The sequence below is a fragment of the Staurois parvus genome, unplaced genomic scaffold, assembly GCF_062004578.1.
Source record: "Staurois parvus isolate SC_StPar_1 unplaced genomic scaffold, SC_StPar_1.0 ptg000351l, whole genome shotgun sequence".
Classification (NCBI taxonomy): Eukaryota; Metazoa; Chordata; class Amphibia; order Anura; family Ranidae; genus Staurois; species Staurois parvus.
In genome coordinates this window covers 452866-473104 of record NW_028318147.1, presented here as the reverse complement: position 1 = coordinate 473104, position 20239 = coordinate 452866, and the positions used below count along the sequence as shown (strand labels likewise).

The 20239-nt window shown below is 42.4% G+C and overlaps 1 protein-coding gene across 1 annotated transcript in view; it reads right to left on the bottom strand.

The window, feature by feature from the left end:
• Positions 1 to 19249, bottom strand: part of NCALD (neurocalcin delta) — a 128007-nt gene extending 108758 nt beyond the window's left edge. Inside the window, exon 1 of the mRNA XM_089684636.1 lies at positions 19101 to 19249. The gene's annotated coding sequence lies outside the window, so the exon portion shown is untranslated. The remainder of the gene's footprint in view (positions 1 to 19100) is intronic.
• Between the last annotated feature and the right edge of the window lie 990 nt (positions 19250 to 20239).

Genomic DNA, 20239 nt, shown 5'->3' with positions numbered 1-20239 from the left:
TTTTTTTTTAAAGGGTCAGGGACACAAAAAGTTGCATTTTTGGTTCTATAGACTTCAATGGAAAAGCTGCAGAAACGCCCCCCCCCCCCTGCAAAACACAACGAAAATGCAATACAGAAACGGCTAAAATGCAACCTGCATAGGTGCGAACCTAGACTTACTGTGCACTGTAGTGTCTGGGAGGGGGAGTATGTGAAACACCAATGAAGGAGGATTTGGGTTAGTCAGGGAAGATAAAGTGTTTTTTTGTGTTTATTTTAGGAGGATTGTGCGTCATGAACTCTAAAACGCACGGGGGGGGGGGTGTGAATCGTTGATTCCTGTTCTTAAACAGCACTCTACTTTTGCAACGTGAGTGGGAAGTTGCACAATACAGAGTAATATAATAGGGTAAATTCTGCTCTAAATTTTATAAATAACTCATAAGATTAACTGAGCCGGCTTCTTGATTTTAGTACAGCGGCAACGTAATTTACTGCATTGCATCAGCCTTTCTTTGATCTACTTTACTTGTTGCACGAAGTTGCCCTTTGAAAACAAAAAAAAATCCATTACTCAAAGCATGAATATTAAGTGAAAGTTCCCTTTTACAGCGAATATTAGCCTGGAACTCTTGTGAACTGAATTACATAAGAAGCAACAGAGCAATTATCCGTTACTATTCAGAGCTGAACCCCTGGGATCATGGGCCAACATTCTAGTGATGTTCATATCTCAATCTATCTGCAGAGGAATTAATAGCTTGAAAGCCGCTTCCCGAACAATGACGGCTGCCTCCGCTCTGCACTTTGATGCCAAATCAATTATAACCACATTGACTATCACACCGTACATAGTCTCACTCTCACTGACCTTTCACATATTAAAGCTGACACCATGCACCTCTTGTTTTAATTAGGTCAGATCAATATACATCACAAATTGCAAAGGTTGGTAATGTGCCCCCCTTTTTTGTTGGGTACCAATACCATGGCGTTTGTGCACTGGGCATAGGGTGACTTTGGGATTAGACCTCTTTATGAGCAAGGGGGGAGAAGTACCTACTGGCCCACTGTTGGCATATCTCTCTGATAGTGATTTGATCTCTCTTTATCAGATTCTAATAATATACCCTGTGGATGCAATTGGCACAGTGAAGATCTTTTTGACTGAGTCTGGTGCATTGACTTCTGAAAAATAAGGGGGGGGGGTGGAGAGCTGAAGCAACACACTGCAGTGATCAGTGAGGCAAGCTCTGAGAGCTGATTGGAGGGAAGGAACACCCCCCCCCCCCCCTTTCATACAGGACAAAGGAGCAGAGCTGAGACTGTCAATCACAGGCTGTGTGCAGGAGCTCCCTCCTTGTCACCATTTTTCTTTTGGTGTCAGAAGTAACTCATGCAGATAGCAAAGGAATAAGGCAGCACACAGGAATGACAATTAGTGCCCTGGATTGAATCAAGTACACACTGAAGAAGGTTTTTCTTTGTTTATTTTTCATGTCACATGTTTACAACCACTTTAAGTAGCCGCGTTGATTTCAGCCTCCTGAAATTCCCTATGTATTAGCACAAAGTCTGGAAAGAGAGGTCAGGAGGTCGTCAACAAGGGAATCCAAACTAGCAGGCAGGGCAGACAAACAGGGAGCTAGGAGCATGTGGTACAATGCTATCACAAGCATGAGACTACAGGCTTGGCTGGCCTAAATCAAGTTTAGTCTCCATCCAGAGACTGGCCACGTCATTCACTTTGCAGGTGGATAGGCAGACAGACAGGGAGAATGCAGCCAAAACCAGGATGCCGGACTGAGGCCAGCAGCGGTTATGGAATGGGAGCGTTTACACACTCCTTACACTTTTCAGTAGTTACAGCAACAGTTTTTTGGGGGATAAAGATTTTACATAATATTGATAAAAGCTGATCATTATAAATCACCTCTGTCAGTCTTAGATGGCTTGTGTCAACCCTCTAAGTGTGTGTTTTTGCCGCATTTCCGGAATGTTTTGTACCTGTGAAAAAAACTGCATTGAAAACGCAACTGTATGTGCATTTTTTATGCAGTTACATTCTTTTCAAGGGAGAGGTACATTTTTGGTGGGTTTGTTTACAGCACCAAACCTGACTTACTGGCAAGATCACCAGGTGAAAAAGAAAAAAAAAAAAGCCTAAAAAAGAAATCTAACGCAGTCACCATATTTAAGAATTAGTAGGCTGCAATATGATACATTTTGTTTTTGGGTTTATTACCGCTTTAATGTCCTTAGTGATCAGAAACACATATGTCACCGAGCGCTGGGGGGAAAACGGAATACAAAGAGAAGACTATGGCTGCTTAATTGATAATGTAAGGAGGACAGATGCAGTCATTACACGCAGTGAAAACCACAGGACTCCACACATTATACAGAGATCTGTGCTTAAAAAAGGACACAGGCAAGATCTGGAACTAATTGGATGAGGTCTTCTGCCTATTTTTAGCAAGCAAAGGTTACAGATATATAGAGAATCTCTGCTGATTTTTTAAGGGCCCATTTATTATGCCTAAAGTGGAACTTGACTGTGTTGGAGACCCACAAACAGAAAATGCGATTTAATTCCTTTTTAATATTCAAAGCAAATTTGCCCATCCATCCATGTCTCCATGCTTTATTTTATTGAGAGATCACATTGAAAAAAAAACACCCTGCAACATTTGTAGCAGTAGACATCTGTAAGGGCAGATGATTCATGTAGCATTTACTTTCTGGAATCCATCTGCCTTTAGCTCAGACATGCAGGCAGTAGGGTGTGCTTAGCTGAGAAACCCCCTCCTCCAAATGAAAGAAAAGAAAAAAAAATAAAAAAAATCAGCCATTAAGAATCCTGGGATGTAGGACATCATTTTGGCCTAGGCCAGAAACTGGAAAACGACTAAAAAAACGTGAAAAAAAATAAAATAGATAAATATCAAACAAATATAATATACTTTCCTCTTTATCTACTAATGCTAGCAGAATAAGGATTAAAACCATTCTAAACCAACAGCAAATCATGCTCACTGTAGACCCGAAGGGGTTAATCCTCCGCATTGTATAAAAGGGCTGTTTGATCCTGTCTTCTCTGAACTTCCCTTTCTACTGTCCCCAATCCATCTGCTGATCGAACCGAGCCTTGGGGTCAAGCTGCACATGCTCAGTTGGTGTTTATTACTAGAGTTTTTTTTTTTTTCCTTGGAAGAGTGCAATTGATCAACATTTGTAGCAGTAGACATCTGTAACGGCAGATGATTCATGTAGCATTTACTTACTGGAATCCATCTGCCTTTAGCTCAGACATGCAGGCAGTAGGGTGTGCTTAGCTGAGAAATCCCCTCCTCCAAATGAAAGAAAAAAAAAAATCAGCCATGAAGAATCCTGGGATGTAGGATATCATTTTGGCCTAGGCCAGAAACTGGAAAACGACTAAAACGAGTAAAAAAAAACAAAAAATAAATAAATATCAAACAAATATAATATACTTTCCTCTGTATCTACTAATGCTAGCAGAATAAGGATTAAAACAGTTCTAAACCAACAACAGCAAATCATGCTCACTGTGGACCCGAAGGGGTTGATCCTCCGCATTGTATAAAAGGGCTGTTTGATCCTGTCTTCTCTGAACTTCCCCTTCTACTGTCCCCAATCCATCTGCTGATAGAATTCAGCCTTAGGGGCAAACTGCACATGCTCAGTTTGGTGTTTATTACTAGACTGTTTTTTTTTTTCCTTGGAAGAGTGCATTTGATCAGCACAGGGCCAATCAGCACTGTCCAGACAGAGGTCAGGGGTTATGCAGCCTCATAGAACAATCAGAGGAGAACAAAAACTCCTCCTACAAGCTTAAACCAGTGCTCTGCTGGACACTGAGAGAAGTCATAAGACTGCTCTAACTGCTGATGAGAAAAGGTATTTAGCAGTTTATATTTACTAAAATAAATTGCACTTCCATATTCCGTGTACTGTGGGAGACCAAATATAGTGAATACACGGTCCTGGGTTTAGTAACACTTTAATATTGATTGAGAGAGTGAAGTTCTACAATAATAAAATAGCACATTTATATAGCACAGTGTTGTTCCTTGGCTTCAGGGCTCTGGAGTTAGCAAAGACCTATTGATGGAGGAGGACAGCACCAATCACATGGCATGTCAAGTTTTTTTTTTTTTTTTTTCGAAAAATATTGACGACGACAGCGCAATTATGGAGTCTTTGCTTTCATAAACTATATTATTGGAGGGGGTTTAAGTAATTTTTGGGCCTAAAATGTAAATGTTAAGCAAGTGTACAAAAGGAAAAAAAAAAAAAAAAAAGCTCCAACAGCAAAATGGTTAATTACTCATAAAAGGCACCATTAACATTTTTACCCAATGTAAAAATATAACCTAGATAAAGGGGAAAGTACACAAGAAAAAGCAGTGTCAGAATAACAAGGAAGCATTCATTCTAAGACTATAAATAAAAGCTGAGCTACAATATTAAACTACAACTTCCTCATTGTGTCTTACACTTTCCTTCACAAAAACGCCCTACGCCATCGTTTGTATTATACAATGGGTGACCCGTCACACTGGAATTCTCAGAAATTGGAGGTCAGATCTAGAAAACTATGAATACTGGGGAAGTCTCAGCTTTGGTCTTTGCACTGGTCAATCACATAACTGACGTCTTTACTTTATGTGATGAGAACGAGGGAAAGCTTTAGAGAGAAAAAAAAAACAAACAAACAAAAAAAAAAAACACATTTAGACAAAGCCAGAGCCACGAAGAAAGAAAAAAGCATTCATGAGCAAAACGCGCATGTTCACACATTTACTGACACTTATAGTTCTTGACATAAATAAAAAGATATTACAAAATATTCTTTGCATCTAAAACCAAAAGGTGTTACTTACTCCCCCACCTGCACTCCTAAATGCTCCAAAACATCAATAATGAAAGTGTAGAGGGAAAAAAAAAAAAAAAAGTTACCATGGTTTTCTTTTTCCCAGGTACCACCCACGAGGGTGCTGCTCCCAGAAGATGTCAAGTGACGAAACGCGTTGGTCAGGGCCTGGAGGCGATGTCACCTTGCACAGCGGGGTTTAGTCTTGCGGTTTGTGACCAGAGACAAACCAGTTTACATTTCTATGTGATTATACTTGTGTCATTAACAACACTTTCAAAAGTGAGTGGCTTTTTGCTGATTTCATAGAATATTTATTATTAATTTCAGGTACTTATATAGCGCCGTCAATTTACGCAGCGCTTTACATATATATTGTACATTCACATCAGTCCCTAACCCTCCATGTGTGTACAATCTAAGGTACATGTAATGGTTTTAGGCTACGGAAGCTGCCCTCTTCTTTTTCCTTTTATGATTGATAAATGCAAGTGTGCTGTTCCAAGAAGTCCTTGGATATAGGACCGCAGTCTGCAGAACATTACTGCCAGAGCAGCATGCGCTTTTGCTGGTTTAGGATTTCACCAGCATATCGCTCTGATGACTTCATTCAATCTATAGGGTGGTGGAGAAGCACTTTGGTGGTGTTACCAGAATGTGAGTCCACTGGTGGACTATTTTATTTATGATGGACACTAGACTATATGGCGATTCTATGGAGTATTGTTGAGTGACATATGGTGTTATGATCTAATACTTTTTTGGATAGAGAAGTCATTATTGTATGTTATATATTTACATATTGATTTTGTACTTGGTTGCACTTTCTAATTAGCGGGGCATATGCAATAGAGGGTGGGTTGGATTTTATGCATTATTCAGAGGTTTATAAGGGAGTGTTTACATAATTGATTGTCTTGCACCTTATAGATGCTGATGTTATATAGGTTATTGAATATGCACTTTTTGGCACATTGAACTTTTATGAAAATGGTGTACATATAAGAGGTGTGTGGGGAGACAGGGAGCGCTGTTCCGTATTCATTATTCCACCCACGAAGGTAACATCACATTTTATTCCTGCAAGATCCTGGAGAATGTGTTTGAGCATCACCTCACGAGATGTGGTTCATTCAGCATTCCATGGAATCCCATCAGAAGAAGCATGACAGTAGGTATATTATTCACTTGAGCTCCAGAAGGCTTTACCCCCTTCATGACCAAAACATTTCTTGCTATTCAGCACTGCCCTACTTCAATTGGCTAATTGCGCAGTCATGACAACACTGTATGAAAATGCAATTTTTATAATTTTTTTCCCCACACAAATAGGTGGTGGTATTTGATCACCACTGTTTTGTTTTTTCTGGGGGGGGTTTGCGAAAAACCAAAAATTACCAAAATTAAAAAAAAATAAAATTATTAATAATAAATATATATATTTTTATTATCTATCTCTCTCTTCTACCTTCTGTTATAAAACAGGGGGAAAAAAAATCTAGTTTCTTCATAAGTTTATGCTAAAATGTATTTTGCTACATGTCTTTGGTATATTAAAAAAAAAAAATCACCTTAAGTGTAACATTGGTTTTTGTGAAAGGTAAAGCATCTACAAAACTATAGTATGTATATACTGGAATTTATGAAGCTATGACACTATACTGGTAATGGCGATGATCAGCGACTTATAGTGGGACTGTGATAGGGTGGCGGACAATCTGGCAATAACAGACACTGGCTTGGAGGTGCACTGACTGACATCAATAGTGACACAAATACAGTGATCAGTGCGTACACTGTCACTGTACTAATGACACTGGCTAGAAATGGGTTCTAGGGGCAAAGGGTTAACTGTGTGTCTAATAATGTGTAATATGTGCTGCTTTTATACTATCTGGTTTTTTTCCTGCTTTGCGGGGAAAAGAAACAGGCAGATCGCTATTTACAATACACAGGGTTCTGTGTTTTTTTTAAACACAGAACTTTATGTGTGACTGGCCACAGCTGATCAGCTGTCTTCAGCCAAAATCATTGGCTGAAATCAACTGCCACTCTCCTGCTAAGTCCAAACCCGGAAGAAGGGCAGCAACGTATAGGTAGGTCACCCGGTCTGGAGCTGCTACCTGCTCTCAGTAAAACTACTGTGGGCAGATGGCCAGCAGAAGAGGCATGTTTGTCTAAAGGGATGCTGGGGATATGTTCATTCATATAACGTAGGGACTCTCAAAATAAGAAATGAGGCAGGGTGCAGTGACATTTACAGGAGCCTGATGATCCCCCCCCCCACCCCAATCAAATTCAGTTATAAGTAGAGCAGGGATCTTCAGACTTTAGGGGGTGGGGGGTGGGGGGGGGGCGGAAGTAGAAAATGTCACAGTGGCAGTAAACAATGTCTCAGGTTTTGGGGGTCAGTGGGAGGAATGATAGTTGCACCATCAGCAGGAAGAACGGTGCCCCATCATTGGTGTCAGTGGGAGGAACAGTGTCATGTATCAGTGGGAGGAATATTCCCCCAAGGGCCGGATAACGTCTAGCAAAAGGGCCACATTTGGTTTGGAGACCACTGCTATAAAGCAAAAGGCCAGCAGAAATGCCCAGTAATGACAACACTGGGTGTCAAAACACGCACTTCTTGAAAACAAAAATATTTTTGAACATTATGGATTCTGATACATTTTAATATTACTTATTCTGTTACATTAACTGTCTATTAAAACTACATGAGGAAAACCAGGCCACCCAAAAATTAACATTTCATTTTTGATAGAGGTTAAGAAATAAATCACCTGACATTTTCTTACATCTCTTAGTGACCCTATTGGTGGGATCCCTGTGTGTGTTCCTGGGTCTGCACACCTTCTGTGACCATTACGAGGGGGTTCCCATTCTTCTACTTAGATTTATTGTTTAATTTTATATGAACATTTCTCTCCAAAGGTCCCTCAGCTATGTTGTTTATTGTTGAGTCGCTTCTTGGCCTGATGTTCAGCTGCGAATCCTCCTTCGGGAGTCGCTTCTTGGCCTGATGTTCAGCTGCGAATCCTCCTTCGGGAGTCGCTTCTTGGCCTGATGTTCAGCTGCGAATCCTCCTTCGGGAGTCGCTTCTTGGCCTGATGTTCAGCTGCGAATCCTCCCTCTGGAGTCGCTTCTTGGCCTGATGTTCAGCTGCGAATCCTCCTTCTGGAGTCGCTTCTTGGCCTGATGTTCAGCTGCGAATCCTCCTTCTGGAGTCGCTTCTTGGCCTGATGTTCAGCTGCGAATCCTCCTTCTGGAGTCGCTTCTTGGCCTGATGTTCAGCTGCGAATCCTCCTTCTGGAGTCGCTTCTTGGCCTGATGTTCAGCTGCGAATCCTCCTTCTGGAGTCGCTTCTTGGCCTGATGTTCAGCTGCGAATCCTCCTTCTGGAGTCGCTTCTTGGCCTGATGTTCAGCTACGAATCCTACTTGTGGAGTCGCTTCTTGGCCTGATGTTCAGCTACAAATCCTCCTTCTGGAGTCACTTCTTGGCCTGATGTTCAGCTACGAATCCTACTTGTGGAGTCATGGAAAGAAGACAAAGATCCAGAAGCAGGGTGATTGAAGGTTATGGTGTCACCCAGACCTTAAAGAAGATTCACACTCAACAGGATTAAGACATAAAAAAAAAAAAAAAAAGGGAAGAAGTTGGTTCTCTAGGGATAGGTAAAGGTTAAAGCCCAAAGATAAGCTTTCATTCAATGGATTGCAATTCTTGGGTTCAGAATCACTAATTGGCATCACCTATGTTGCTCTGTATGCAAACGCTGCCTGCTTAGGAACATCCTCTTCCTTAGTATCTACTCCCCCATCAAAGTGTTTTTGATATTTGCACAACTCCTCCCACGCCAATCCACTGCTTGCATCAGGGCCGAAGGTTCTTAAGAGGAATACTGAGGATGTTTATTGGAAGCACCCTGCTGGTACTTCCCACCAGCCATGACTTGCCTTCATTGCATAAGGAAGCACAGAGACCAAGTGATGACATTCTCGAGTCTAAAATAAGGTATGAAAATATAGAATTAGATTAAACCTCAGCTTTAAGGCTGGATTCACACTCTTCCATGTGAGTATAACACACGCATGTAGGTGTGACTGAGCCCATAGAGCTTCCCTTCCCCACTAAACTATGAGGATGAGAACCATCCACATAGGAAAGAAAGCGATTTCTATTCTTAATGAATGTTCATGGAGCATGCTGTGTGAAAAGCATTAGTCCCAGAAGAATCACAAGCTGATTTAGCTCATCAGATACCTCCTATCATTAAAAAATATCACTAAAGGGTGGACTGACATTTTCATCAGCGACGGAAAATGAATTCATGTGCAATTAGTATTATTGATTAGATAAACAAAATATTTCAATGATGGAAGACAAACGCTGGCTAGAATTTTCACAGTAGTGCCGATAGAGCAGGGGGTGGAAAGGCCGCGTTCACAATTAGTCGCGTGCTCACCACAATAAAACAAACGTTAGTTTAACAGGAAACTGCAAGATCAGCTAGAAGAATGTCACAGGCTACGTGCAAGGTGCAACATGGTGAGGATTAAAAGAGCATGAGTTTCCCTGCAACAGATTTTCAGCTGTGGCCTGAAAACTTTCTAAATTGTGTAGATACATTTTTCAAATATTTTTTTTTTTTTTAGTAGACAGGGCTGTTCTCTGACCCAAAGCATAAAAATGAATATATGGAGAAATATATGCAAGTAAGCATTCCAAGAACAGATGACCTATATACCTTAGGAGGGCTCATACCTGCAGGCACACACTATATGGCTCATAACAAGTGTGCGCTGATGTGGGGTATGGGTGCTTGCTAGAATGTGTCTTACAATGCATTGCAGCGTTTGTTTTTTAAACACTTGCCCTCCTGAGGATTTACCCCCCTTCCTGACCAGGCTTTTTTTGCGTTACGGCACTGCGTATCTTTAACTGACAATTGCGCTGTCATGCAACACTGCACCCACATGAAATGTATGTCCTTTATTCCCCATGAACAGAGCTTTCTTTTGATGGTATTTGATTGCCTGTGCAGTTTTTATTTTTTGTGCTATAAAAAAAAAAAAAAAATGTACATGAAGACCGACAATTTTGAGAAAAAAAAAAACTATATTTTTTACTTTTTACTATTAAACATGTCCAGTAAAAAAATTTTTAAAAATCAAATTTCTACATAATTTTACGCCAAAATGTATTCCGCTACATCTTTGCTAAAAAAAAATCCTAAAACATGTAAATTAATTGGTTTATGTGAAAGTTATAGCGTTTACAAATGATGGTATAGATACTGGGATTTCTTTTTTACTAGTAATGGTGGCGATCAGCGACTTATAGCGGGACTGTGGGGGGCATTCTGACACTGGGGGGAACACCAATACAGTTTTCAGCGCTTGGAAGAAAAAAAAAGCACTGACACTGTACTAATGGCACTGGGCAGGAAGGGGTTAACATGAGGGGCGATCAAAGGGTTAACTGTGTGCTGGGAGTGTTTTACTAGGAGGCGGTGTGTTGGTGCTTCACTGTAAGCACACTGCTCTGGATGGCTGTGCTGTGCACAGCCATCCAGAGCAGTGTGCCCGAGCCAACAGGGAGGAGGACTGTTAGTGAACAAAGCAGTCCTCCTACCCTATAACAGCCGGGACCCCATGATTGACAGCTGCGGCCGTGAATAGCGGCGCGGGTAAGGCGCGCGCCCCCTACCCCAAAATACAAAAACACATACATACACAAACACGTGTGTGTGTGTGATTTTGCACACCCGTGCCACCCCGTATCAGTATATCTGCTATAGTCAGGATGTGGTTAAACTTTAGAGCCTCCATCACATGGGCGTACTACAGCACACTATGGTGTGAGGACCCTTATTGCCCCACAGGTGTCCCATGCATCCCCATGCACGCAGTCCCATTCATTTCAAACAGAGCGCAAAGGCTGCATGGTCACAGACCCTGCTCCTAATTTGACAGCTGTGTTTGTGCGTGTCCCTGAATGCACACTGTCTGCATTTAGGGGCCCTCACTCACTTGGAGGTCAACGTGAAAGCAATGGCAGGGTCTGTGCAGCCACTATGTCCCAACTGATATGAAAGGGAATGCCTGCATCCCAACTGATATGAAAGGGAATGCCTGCATGGAACACCTCTGCATCCTTGTGGGAGCAAACATGGCCCTGGTACAGGTGTACATCACAAGAATGAGGGCTCCTTGACCTTATACAGAAAGCGAGCCTTGACTGATGGCGGCATGGCTGGGAGTTGGGCGTGGTTACACACGATATGCAAACTGGCCAAAGAATATTGGTCAGACGGTATAAGGTGAGGGAGTGGGGACTGAACTCGCTTAGAAGGATGTTCTGCTGTAAAATCTTGACATTTAAAGAACTGCATTTGGAAGAGTTGTCCATCCTCAACGGATTTTGGACCTAGCCAGTGATAAAAGTTCCCGTAATGGGATATGCCCTCGACTGGAAGTTGGAATTGGTCTAATGTCTGTCCAGCGCTTATGGCAAGGACAGGCCTCTTTACACTTGTTTAACCGAACGTTAAAATGTGCCAACAGTTCAACCATGACTGCCACTGGTTACAATGGTTTTATTTGAAAATGGTCTTATATGGACAAGGTTAAAGTATTATCAGTTGGGATTCAAGCCTAGGCTCCTCAGCAGTCATGTGATCCCAACATTTCCCATTCCTGATGTGTGACTGCTGTACCATGTAATTGTGTTAAAAAGTATCCTGTTCTCTTTGAATTCCTTCCGTTGTGTGAAATCCCTGGTGATCCTGTCAGCCCCCCTGCTTTCCTATTACAAAATGACCACACTTGGATGGATTCTATGCCCATATCCTCCAATACATTGGGGTGGCACAATGGCTTTGTGGTTAGCACTTCTGCCTTGCAGTAATTCGGTCATGGGTTCAATTCCCAACCATGGTGCCTCCTGCATGGAGTTTACATGTTCTCTCTGTGTTCACGTGGGTTTCCTCCGGGTACTCCAGTTTCCTCCCACACTCCAAAGACATGCTGGTAGGTTAATTGGCTCCTGTCTAAATTGTCCTAGTTTCATCCCTGGCCATGCATGCAGGATCTCCTGCATGGTAGGGGTTGGGGAAAGACCTGGCAACCTACCCTGTAAAATAATTGCTAAGAGAATTAATGGAAAAAGTCGCTTATGAATGACGGTCCATGCAATTGCCAAGGGTCAGATACGACTGAATGGATAGATAACTATAAATTATATATAAAAATGTGTGTGTGGGGAGGGGGGGGGTGTATGTGTGTGTGTGTATATATATATTATATATATATATATCCCCCCCCCCCAATGCACTACTGTGGTGTGAACGAGGCACACAAACAGCAATTCTTTTCTTGGTGTCCTTGCATTCAGCTTAGGTTGATCAACTCAGGTCACCCTGGTGTGAACGAACCCCGAGTGGACTCTCCTTGGCCGAATCATAAAATGGCTCTTCTCCATCTAAAGACCGGCATATTGTCTGTAGAAAACAAACAGTGAAGCTTTCTGCATAGGATGCCATTGGCAGGCAGATTTAACCAATTCCAGCTACCTCCTCAATGACAGGGTAGATGTAGGGCAGCTGAGCAGGTGGGGGAAGATGTGACATGGTATAGTTGCCCCAATTTTACCTGCAGCATTTGGACCATGGGTGGGCCATGGCTGTCCATTCAATATGGGAGAATAGTTGGAACCTTACTATGACCACATGGATGCTAGATGTTCATCTGCCTTCAGCACCTGTGTGAATCCAGCCTGACTCATATTAAAGGCATAGTCCACCTTTTTCAAAATAAGTAATAAATGCACCTTCATTTCTAAAAGAAAAAAAAAGTGGATTGTTATTTTTTGCATTGGAGCCTGTAGAGCATTGCAACTGTAATCAAGCAACTGTGGGTGCAATATAGACGCTCTTGCAGACTCTTTCCCCAGCCCCATACAGATGTAAAGATCTACTGTAATGAAGCCAGAGGAGGACATTTCTAGAATGTAGGCGTGGCAATGTCACCACGCTTGCGCTCCACTGGGATCTACAAGTCCCTCTTCCATGGTGACAATTGGGATTTGTAGTCTTCCATTCACAGATCCCTGTGCAGGTCTGTAGGATGTCCTGGGTCTTGTGATTCATGAACATGCTGTACATGGCCAATCAAATATGAACACAGCTGTAGCCAAACAGCTAAACAGAATTTAAACAAATATCTATTCTAGGAACTGCTTTACTTTTCAAGCATTTTAAAGTGATGCACATATTCCTGTGATTTCCCCACCATTGTCATACTACATGGCTGCTAGGCATCAGAAGGATGACGACTCCTAAGAGACTAATCCTGTGAACTCTGTGCTTGTCCCACCTCCTTCCTGCTCTTTGTACTACTAGAAAACATAAGAACAGTGTCTGCTTTGTCAGTCCATTCAAAGCTGGCAATACATTGTAAGATAATCCCTTGTTCAAATCTACCGATTCTTCCATCTATACAAAACAGCATAGATGGAGGAATCTGCATTGCCAGATATTGTATTACGACTGCCAGCATCCACAGCTGTCAAAATTACACAAACAGTGGCTGCATCTGGTTGGATGCAGCTGCTGTTTAGCTGCCAATTTTCCACGTTCTGTGAGCATTTCCTGCACTGCATTTAAAACACAGTGCGCTCATGATCTGCAGCAGGGTGTTAGTGTTAACGTATGGAGGCCAAGGGTGGTAATTTCTTTTTTCGAGGGGCTTTGCCATGGAATCTGAGGAGGCTGCATGCTGCTGGAGGGTGTAAGCTTCCCACGCAAGGAAGGCACTTGGCTGGCTCCAAGGAGGTTAAGGCTAGTGCTTCACTATTTCGCTCATTCTTTTTGTGGACGGTGGTGGGGCAGCTTTGTTTGGCGGAGATTGGCAGCAACGGGGCCTGGAGGATATGTTGGGAAGCCATTTGGGGTGCTGGTGGGGATACCCAATTTTAGTGGCGGAGGCAGGGGGGGGGGTACTGATAGTGGAGTGCCAATTTTAGTAGCAGCCATGGCGAAGTCGGGGGGGGGGGGGGGTGTGATGGTGGCACCCAACACCCAAAATGCAGGTAGCAAAGGTATGTTTGCCTGCACAGATTGCATGGTACAGTAGCAACATGCTGTGCATTTTTTTTTTAGATGCATTACTTTTGGTGCGGTTCTGCACAATACCAGCCCATTGAAATGCATGAGCTGAAATCGCACTGCTCCCGGATCGCAGCATGCTCCTGTGCAGAATGTGCACCAGCCCTCAAGACAGTTTTTAAATAAATAAGCTGAAAGTGAAAAAAGAAAGGATCAGGAAAGAAGAGAAAGTGCAGCAAGCGCCATTTATCAAAAAGGAATAAAAAAAAAAAAATCTGAGGACGGGACTGCAACCTTCAACCATAACCAGCTAAAAGACTTGGTGATCATCATTGCCCAATCCCAACCAATCACAGATCAGCTCCACTGATGAAGTCTATATAATCAGTATTCCCTGCAGACACATAGTAGATACAAATCTGACATGTCATTCACAAGGCGCTCAATGGACAATCTTGCTGGAGGCATATAAGAATTGTAACTTAATTACTAAGAACAATTGTGTTTACATGACCTAAGGAAAACGAATGAGCTTGCTTAAGAAGGCTAAACAGACTTTCAGGTGAAAGGTCCCCTAAATAGCAGAAGTCGCTGACAGTAACAGTAAGCAATCTAAACTATATAAAATGTACGAGCACAAGGAACGTTTAACGTTTTCACCCAGATTCCTTTCCTACGGATGTATTCTTATTTTACATTTCCTATGGCCAAGATCTGCCTGCTTCCATCATGTCGCTGCAATGCAAAGATAAACATTCTGATTGTTTACTTACATGTACTATGAGGGTGTTCTATGGATAGAAAAGCCGGTCATTGATCTTAGATACTGGCGGTACTCATCCACTGCACTGGGAGTCGGTAGAGACGTGGAAGGCTCAGATTTCCAGGGATAGTTGGAGATTTCAGTCCCTGGAACTATCTCTGGTTTTTGGCACAGCTATCATTTATTGTACTCAAAAAGTCCCTGTTCGCACCAATGTTAATTATATGAGCAACAAAGCATGACAAGTGGATTACCAATATTATTCAATGGGGCCCAATCACATCTGTGGGTTTCCCTATCGTGTGCCTTGGAAAAAAAGTAGCAATTGCTTCCTATGTGCCCTTTCTCTATGCAGATCAACACAGCTCAACGAACATGGTGTGAACGAGCCCCTAAGCTTCCAATTCTAAAGTGGCCGCACATGTAGTGATCAGATCTGGATATGTGTGCGGTCACATAAGGAACAATCCGATCTAAAAAAATAAAGCTTTATAAAATCAGTAGCGAGTTTAATTATTATTTCATGTAACAATAATGTAGAATGCGTGTTGTTGGTTTACAATTCACTGTAATGTTTCATCCAACGGTGGCCATACGCATTTCGATAAAATGATCGATATCTTTTCCAATTTGATTCAACTAATTGATTTGTAGTCGACAACCCATTTGATCACATACAATGAATTGGACTTCCAGTGATGTTTAAGATAAGATTTGATCAAAATTGAGTCTAAAGCAATTGGAGGCGAAGTTATGGCTATTTGATTTTTTTTTTGCAGATTTGATCATTTTGATCAAATTGCAGGTCAATTAGATAAAGAAAAAAAAACAAAAAAAAAAAAAAACACTTAAGTATGTATGACCACCATAACGGAATTCGTACAAGTGTACAATCAGAATCTTAATTTGCAAAATGGGGTCATTTTATAATCACTTATATGAAAATAAAAAAACTATTAAAATAAATAAACACATAGAATAGATCACAATGGATTTGGCAATCATATGAAGCATGCCAATCAGTTCTGGGATCCTCTAAACAATAACATCATGATCACCTTCAATATACAAGTTTAAGTATTAAATGTCCCTGGATCATTATTCCTAAATGTTGGCATTTCCTATAGACAGTGGTGGACTGCAGCAGAAGTCGTTGGATTTCAGTATCCTTTACATAAAGGTTGGCACAGCCTGGCAGACGGATTCATTATATGGCCCCCGGCACTGTCTTCTATTACATAACAGAGTGATCCCTGGACACATATTATATATAACAAAGAGATCCCTGAACACTCATCTCTTCAGGAAAGCCTATCCCTCCTCCATCTAAAAACTGAACTTTTACTTTCTCCAGCAACCATCCCCCACCCCCTACAGCTATTACCTTTTGTATCACTTGCCCCTCCCTTTTAGAATGTAAGCTCTTACAATCAGAGCTCTCCTAATCCTCTTCTATTGAATTTAATTGGTTGAACTAGATTGACTTGCATCTTCTTTCAACCTATGTAACTGGTTATTGTATCTCTACTGTCTCCTTTACTTTGTAAAGTGCTGTGCAAACTGCTGGCTCTATTTAAATCCCATATTGTAAGAATAATAATAATAATAACAAAACTCCTGAGTCTCTTGCCTATCCATTTTAGATTGTAAGCTCTTAAAATTGGAGCCCTCCTTAGGCTCCATGTACACTGCAGCTGATAAACCCACGTTTAGGAGCTTTTCTGCATTTTTTCTAGCAGCCCCTGAACTCTCCCTAATGTTTTCCTATGTGTCAATGTACACTGTGTCATTTACAGGCAGTTGAGTTTACAGTTGTTTTTTTGAACGCACCAAACTTGCATTCAGGAGTAGATTTTATCAGCATTTCAAACGCCAAACGCTTGTAAATGCGTGCAAATGTGGCTAACTGCGTTTATAAGCGTTTGCATTTGGAAATATTTTTTTTTAACTCTTCCATTTCCAGATGCTGTCCAGAGCCTTTATTCATCATGAAAAATGCATGCAAAGCGTTTTCCCGGTACTCAAACCTGGACCTGGTACACCATACTTTGAGGTTTTGCATGAAAGAAGATATGTTAAACCCTGCTGCAATAATTTCTACACAGAAATGAGCTGGAACACAAAAAAAAAAAAAAAGACAGCTAATCTCAGCAAATACTGCTCTCTCTAGTTCTCTCAAAATGTCTGAAATAGTTAATTTTGTACTGTTTTTTAGTGAATTCTGGGCATTTTGTATGGTCTCCTGAGATTATCTTTAAAAAACGCTTCTAAACGCAAACGCTCATAAACACACAAAAGCGGTATGCAACCTATGCTTTCCAGCAGTTAGTTTCCATCGTTCGAAGTGTCCCATGTACATGAAATAATAACAAAGCTCCTGAATCTCCTCCCCATCCATTTTAGATTGTAAGCTCTTATGATCGGAGCACTCCTAATTCTCTCGTATTGAATTTAATTGGTTGAACTAGATACACTTGCATCTTCTTTCAACCTATGTAACTGTGTATTATATCTCTACTGTCTACTTTTACTTTGTAAAGTGCTGTGCACACTGCTGGCTCTATTTAAATCCCATATTGTAAAAATAATAGCAACAAAGCTCCTGAATCTCCTCCCCATCCATTTTAGATTGTAAGCTCTTATGATCAGAGCTCTCTTAATTCTCTTGTATTGAATGAAATTGGTTGAACTAGACAGACTTGTATCTTCTTTTAACCTATGTAACTGTGTATTGTATCTGTTTTGTCAAGCACAGTGCAAACTGTTGACTCTATACAAATCTCCTATAATAATAAAAACAATAAAGCTCCTGTGTCACTTGCCACTCCCTTTTAGATTGTAAACTCTTATGATCGGAGCCCTCCTTATTTCTTGTATTGAATTTAATTGGTTGAATTAGATAGACTTGTATTTTTTTTTAACTTTTGTAACTGTGTATTGTATCTGTTCTGTCTGCCTTTACTTTGTCAAGAACCGTGCAAACTGTTGAATGTATACAAATCCCTAATAATAATAATAATAAAAACAACAAATCTCCTGTGTCACTTGCCACTCCCTTTAGATTGTAAACTCATATGAGCGAGACCCTCCAAACCCTCTTGTATTGAATTTAATTGAACTGGATGGACTTGTATCTTTTTTCAACCTATGTATTGTATCTGTTCTGTCTCCTTTTACTTTGTAAAGCACTGTGCACACTGTTGGCCCCATACAAATTCCCTATAATAATAATAACAGAGGGCCTGTATCATTCACCCCTCCCTTTTAGATTGTAAGCTCATATGAGCGAGACCCTCCAGATCGTCTTGTATTGAATTTAATCGGTTGAACTTGTATCTTTTTTTTCAACCCATGTATTGTATCTGTTCTGTCTCCCTTTACTCTGTAAAGCGTTGTGCACACTGTTGGCTCTATTTAAATACTGTAGTAATGTATAATAATAATTTTAAAAACATTAATAAAGCGCCAACAAAGTTGACCTATTTTCCGGTATGTGGCGTTCTATTCATTACCAGCTTCATCAATACAAGCCTTGCCATTGCCTTTCCTTGCGCAGAGCCCGATGTCTCCACCATACCCAGTAGGACATTTTTTCCTCTCCATGGGGAAAAGAAAGACGTGCGGAATGCTGTGCAATCATTCCATAGACAATGGACGTCTAAGGGCGGACACTCCCCCGTGTCAACCAAAATGTGAGCGTTCCTCCCTGGGCACAAACGATGATCCTGCACGAGCAGAGAACACAGTCCACAAACAGAGATTATTAGAGACAAACAGGGGACGCCTTCTACAAACTTTATCCCTCCACTCTCCTACAATAACCAAAACAGACATGCACTTAAAGTGCTACGCTTCGTGCGCAACAGCTGATGTGCAGCGGATGAGCCCAGGGGATGAGAACGACGAGCGAATTGCATCACAGATCTCTCACATTCCACCCACATCTACACTCCAACTACTTTCACTTTACTTTTTTTTTTTTTTCTCTTCTTCACTTGAAATCTGCGTCTGAAGCATCCCCCGCTGCTCATCCCTAAATCTCCACTTACCGCTCTTCTCTGGATCTTGTGGATCTCTTGGCTGCAATCCATTACATAGAAGTGGCAGCAATGCATGCAGGAGAGGGGCTGATGTACAAAGGGCAGGAGCCAATCAGAGGGCAGCTTTCATCTACTTGGAGATGCATGAACACTGGGAGCTGTCTTCGGATTGGTTGCTGCCCTTTTAGTGTGATGGATCGGGGAGGCAGAATCCCCCGGTGTGTGCACACAGCTCAGGGTGTATGGAGAGCCGGGCTCTGACGTTTCCTGTGTACTGGGACAGCAGAGAGGGGGAGGGGGCCGGTTACCTGCTCGGACGGGTGTTCGGCGGAGATTAGTAGTCCATGCTCCGGAGGACGGAGAGGAGAAGGCAGACCGATCCCGCTCCAGCATGCAGCACACTGCTCGGGGCTGACTTCTTCCACTGGCTCTGCCTCTGCCTGACGTCAACGCCGCTGTCACATGGCCACATGAAAGCCGGGAGAGCCGTGGTTGTCCTGGCAACGCCGGGCTGCTGGGAGATCATTTCTATGGGGTCAGCCGTCAGTGGGTGTGAGCGCCACCATCAGACTCTACCGGGGGGCTCCTCTACCGGGGGGTCGTCTGTTAGGACAGCTCCTCTATAGGGGGGGGCTCTTCTATGATGGGTCTCTTCTACTACATCAACTTGGTGGGGGCTCTGCTATTAGGAGGTTCCTCTACTAGGGGGTCTCCTCTATAAGGAAGGCTCTTCTACATCAACGTGGTGGGGGCTCTGCTATTAGGAGGTTCCTCTACTAGGGGGTCTCCTCTACAAGGAAGGCTCTTCTACATCAACGTGGTGGGGGCTCTGCTGTTAGGAGGTTCCTCTACTAGGGGGTCTCCTCTACAAGGAAGGCTCTTCTACTACCTTAGCGTGGTGGGGGCTCTGCTATTAGGAGGTTCCTCTGCTAGGGGGTCTCTACAAGGAAGGCTCTTTTACTACATCAACGTGGTGGGGGCTCTGCTATTAGGAGGTTCTTCTACTAGGGGGTCTCCTCTACAAGGAAGGCTCTTCTACTACATCAGCGTGGTGGGGGCTCTGCTAATAGGAGGTTCCTCTACTAGGGGTGCTCCTCTACAAGGAAGGGTCCCCTGTATAAGGGGGGGGGGGGCTCCTCTACCATTGGGGCTCCTTTACCCATGGCAGGTTCTCAGCTAGGGATGCTCTTCTACTATGAGGACCTCTACTGGAGATGGGGAACTTCTACCAGGGGGCTCCGCTTCTCTACTGGGTCCTCCTCTAATAGAGGGAGTTCTACTAGGGGGTCATCTACTAGGGGTTTCCTCTACAAGGGGGCTGTTGTACTAGGGAGAGATCCTCTGCATGGTGGTACTCTACTAGGGGGTCTCCTCTACCAGGAAGGTTCTTCTACTACATCAGTGTGGTGGGGGCTCTGCTATTAGGAGGTTCCTCTACTAGGGGTGC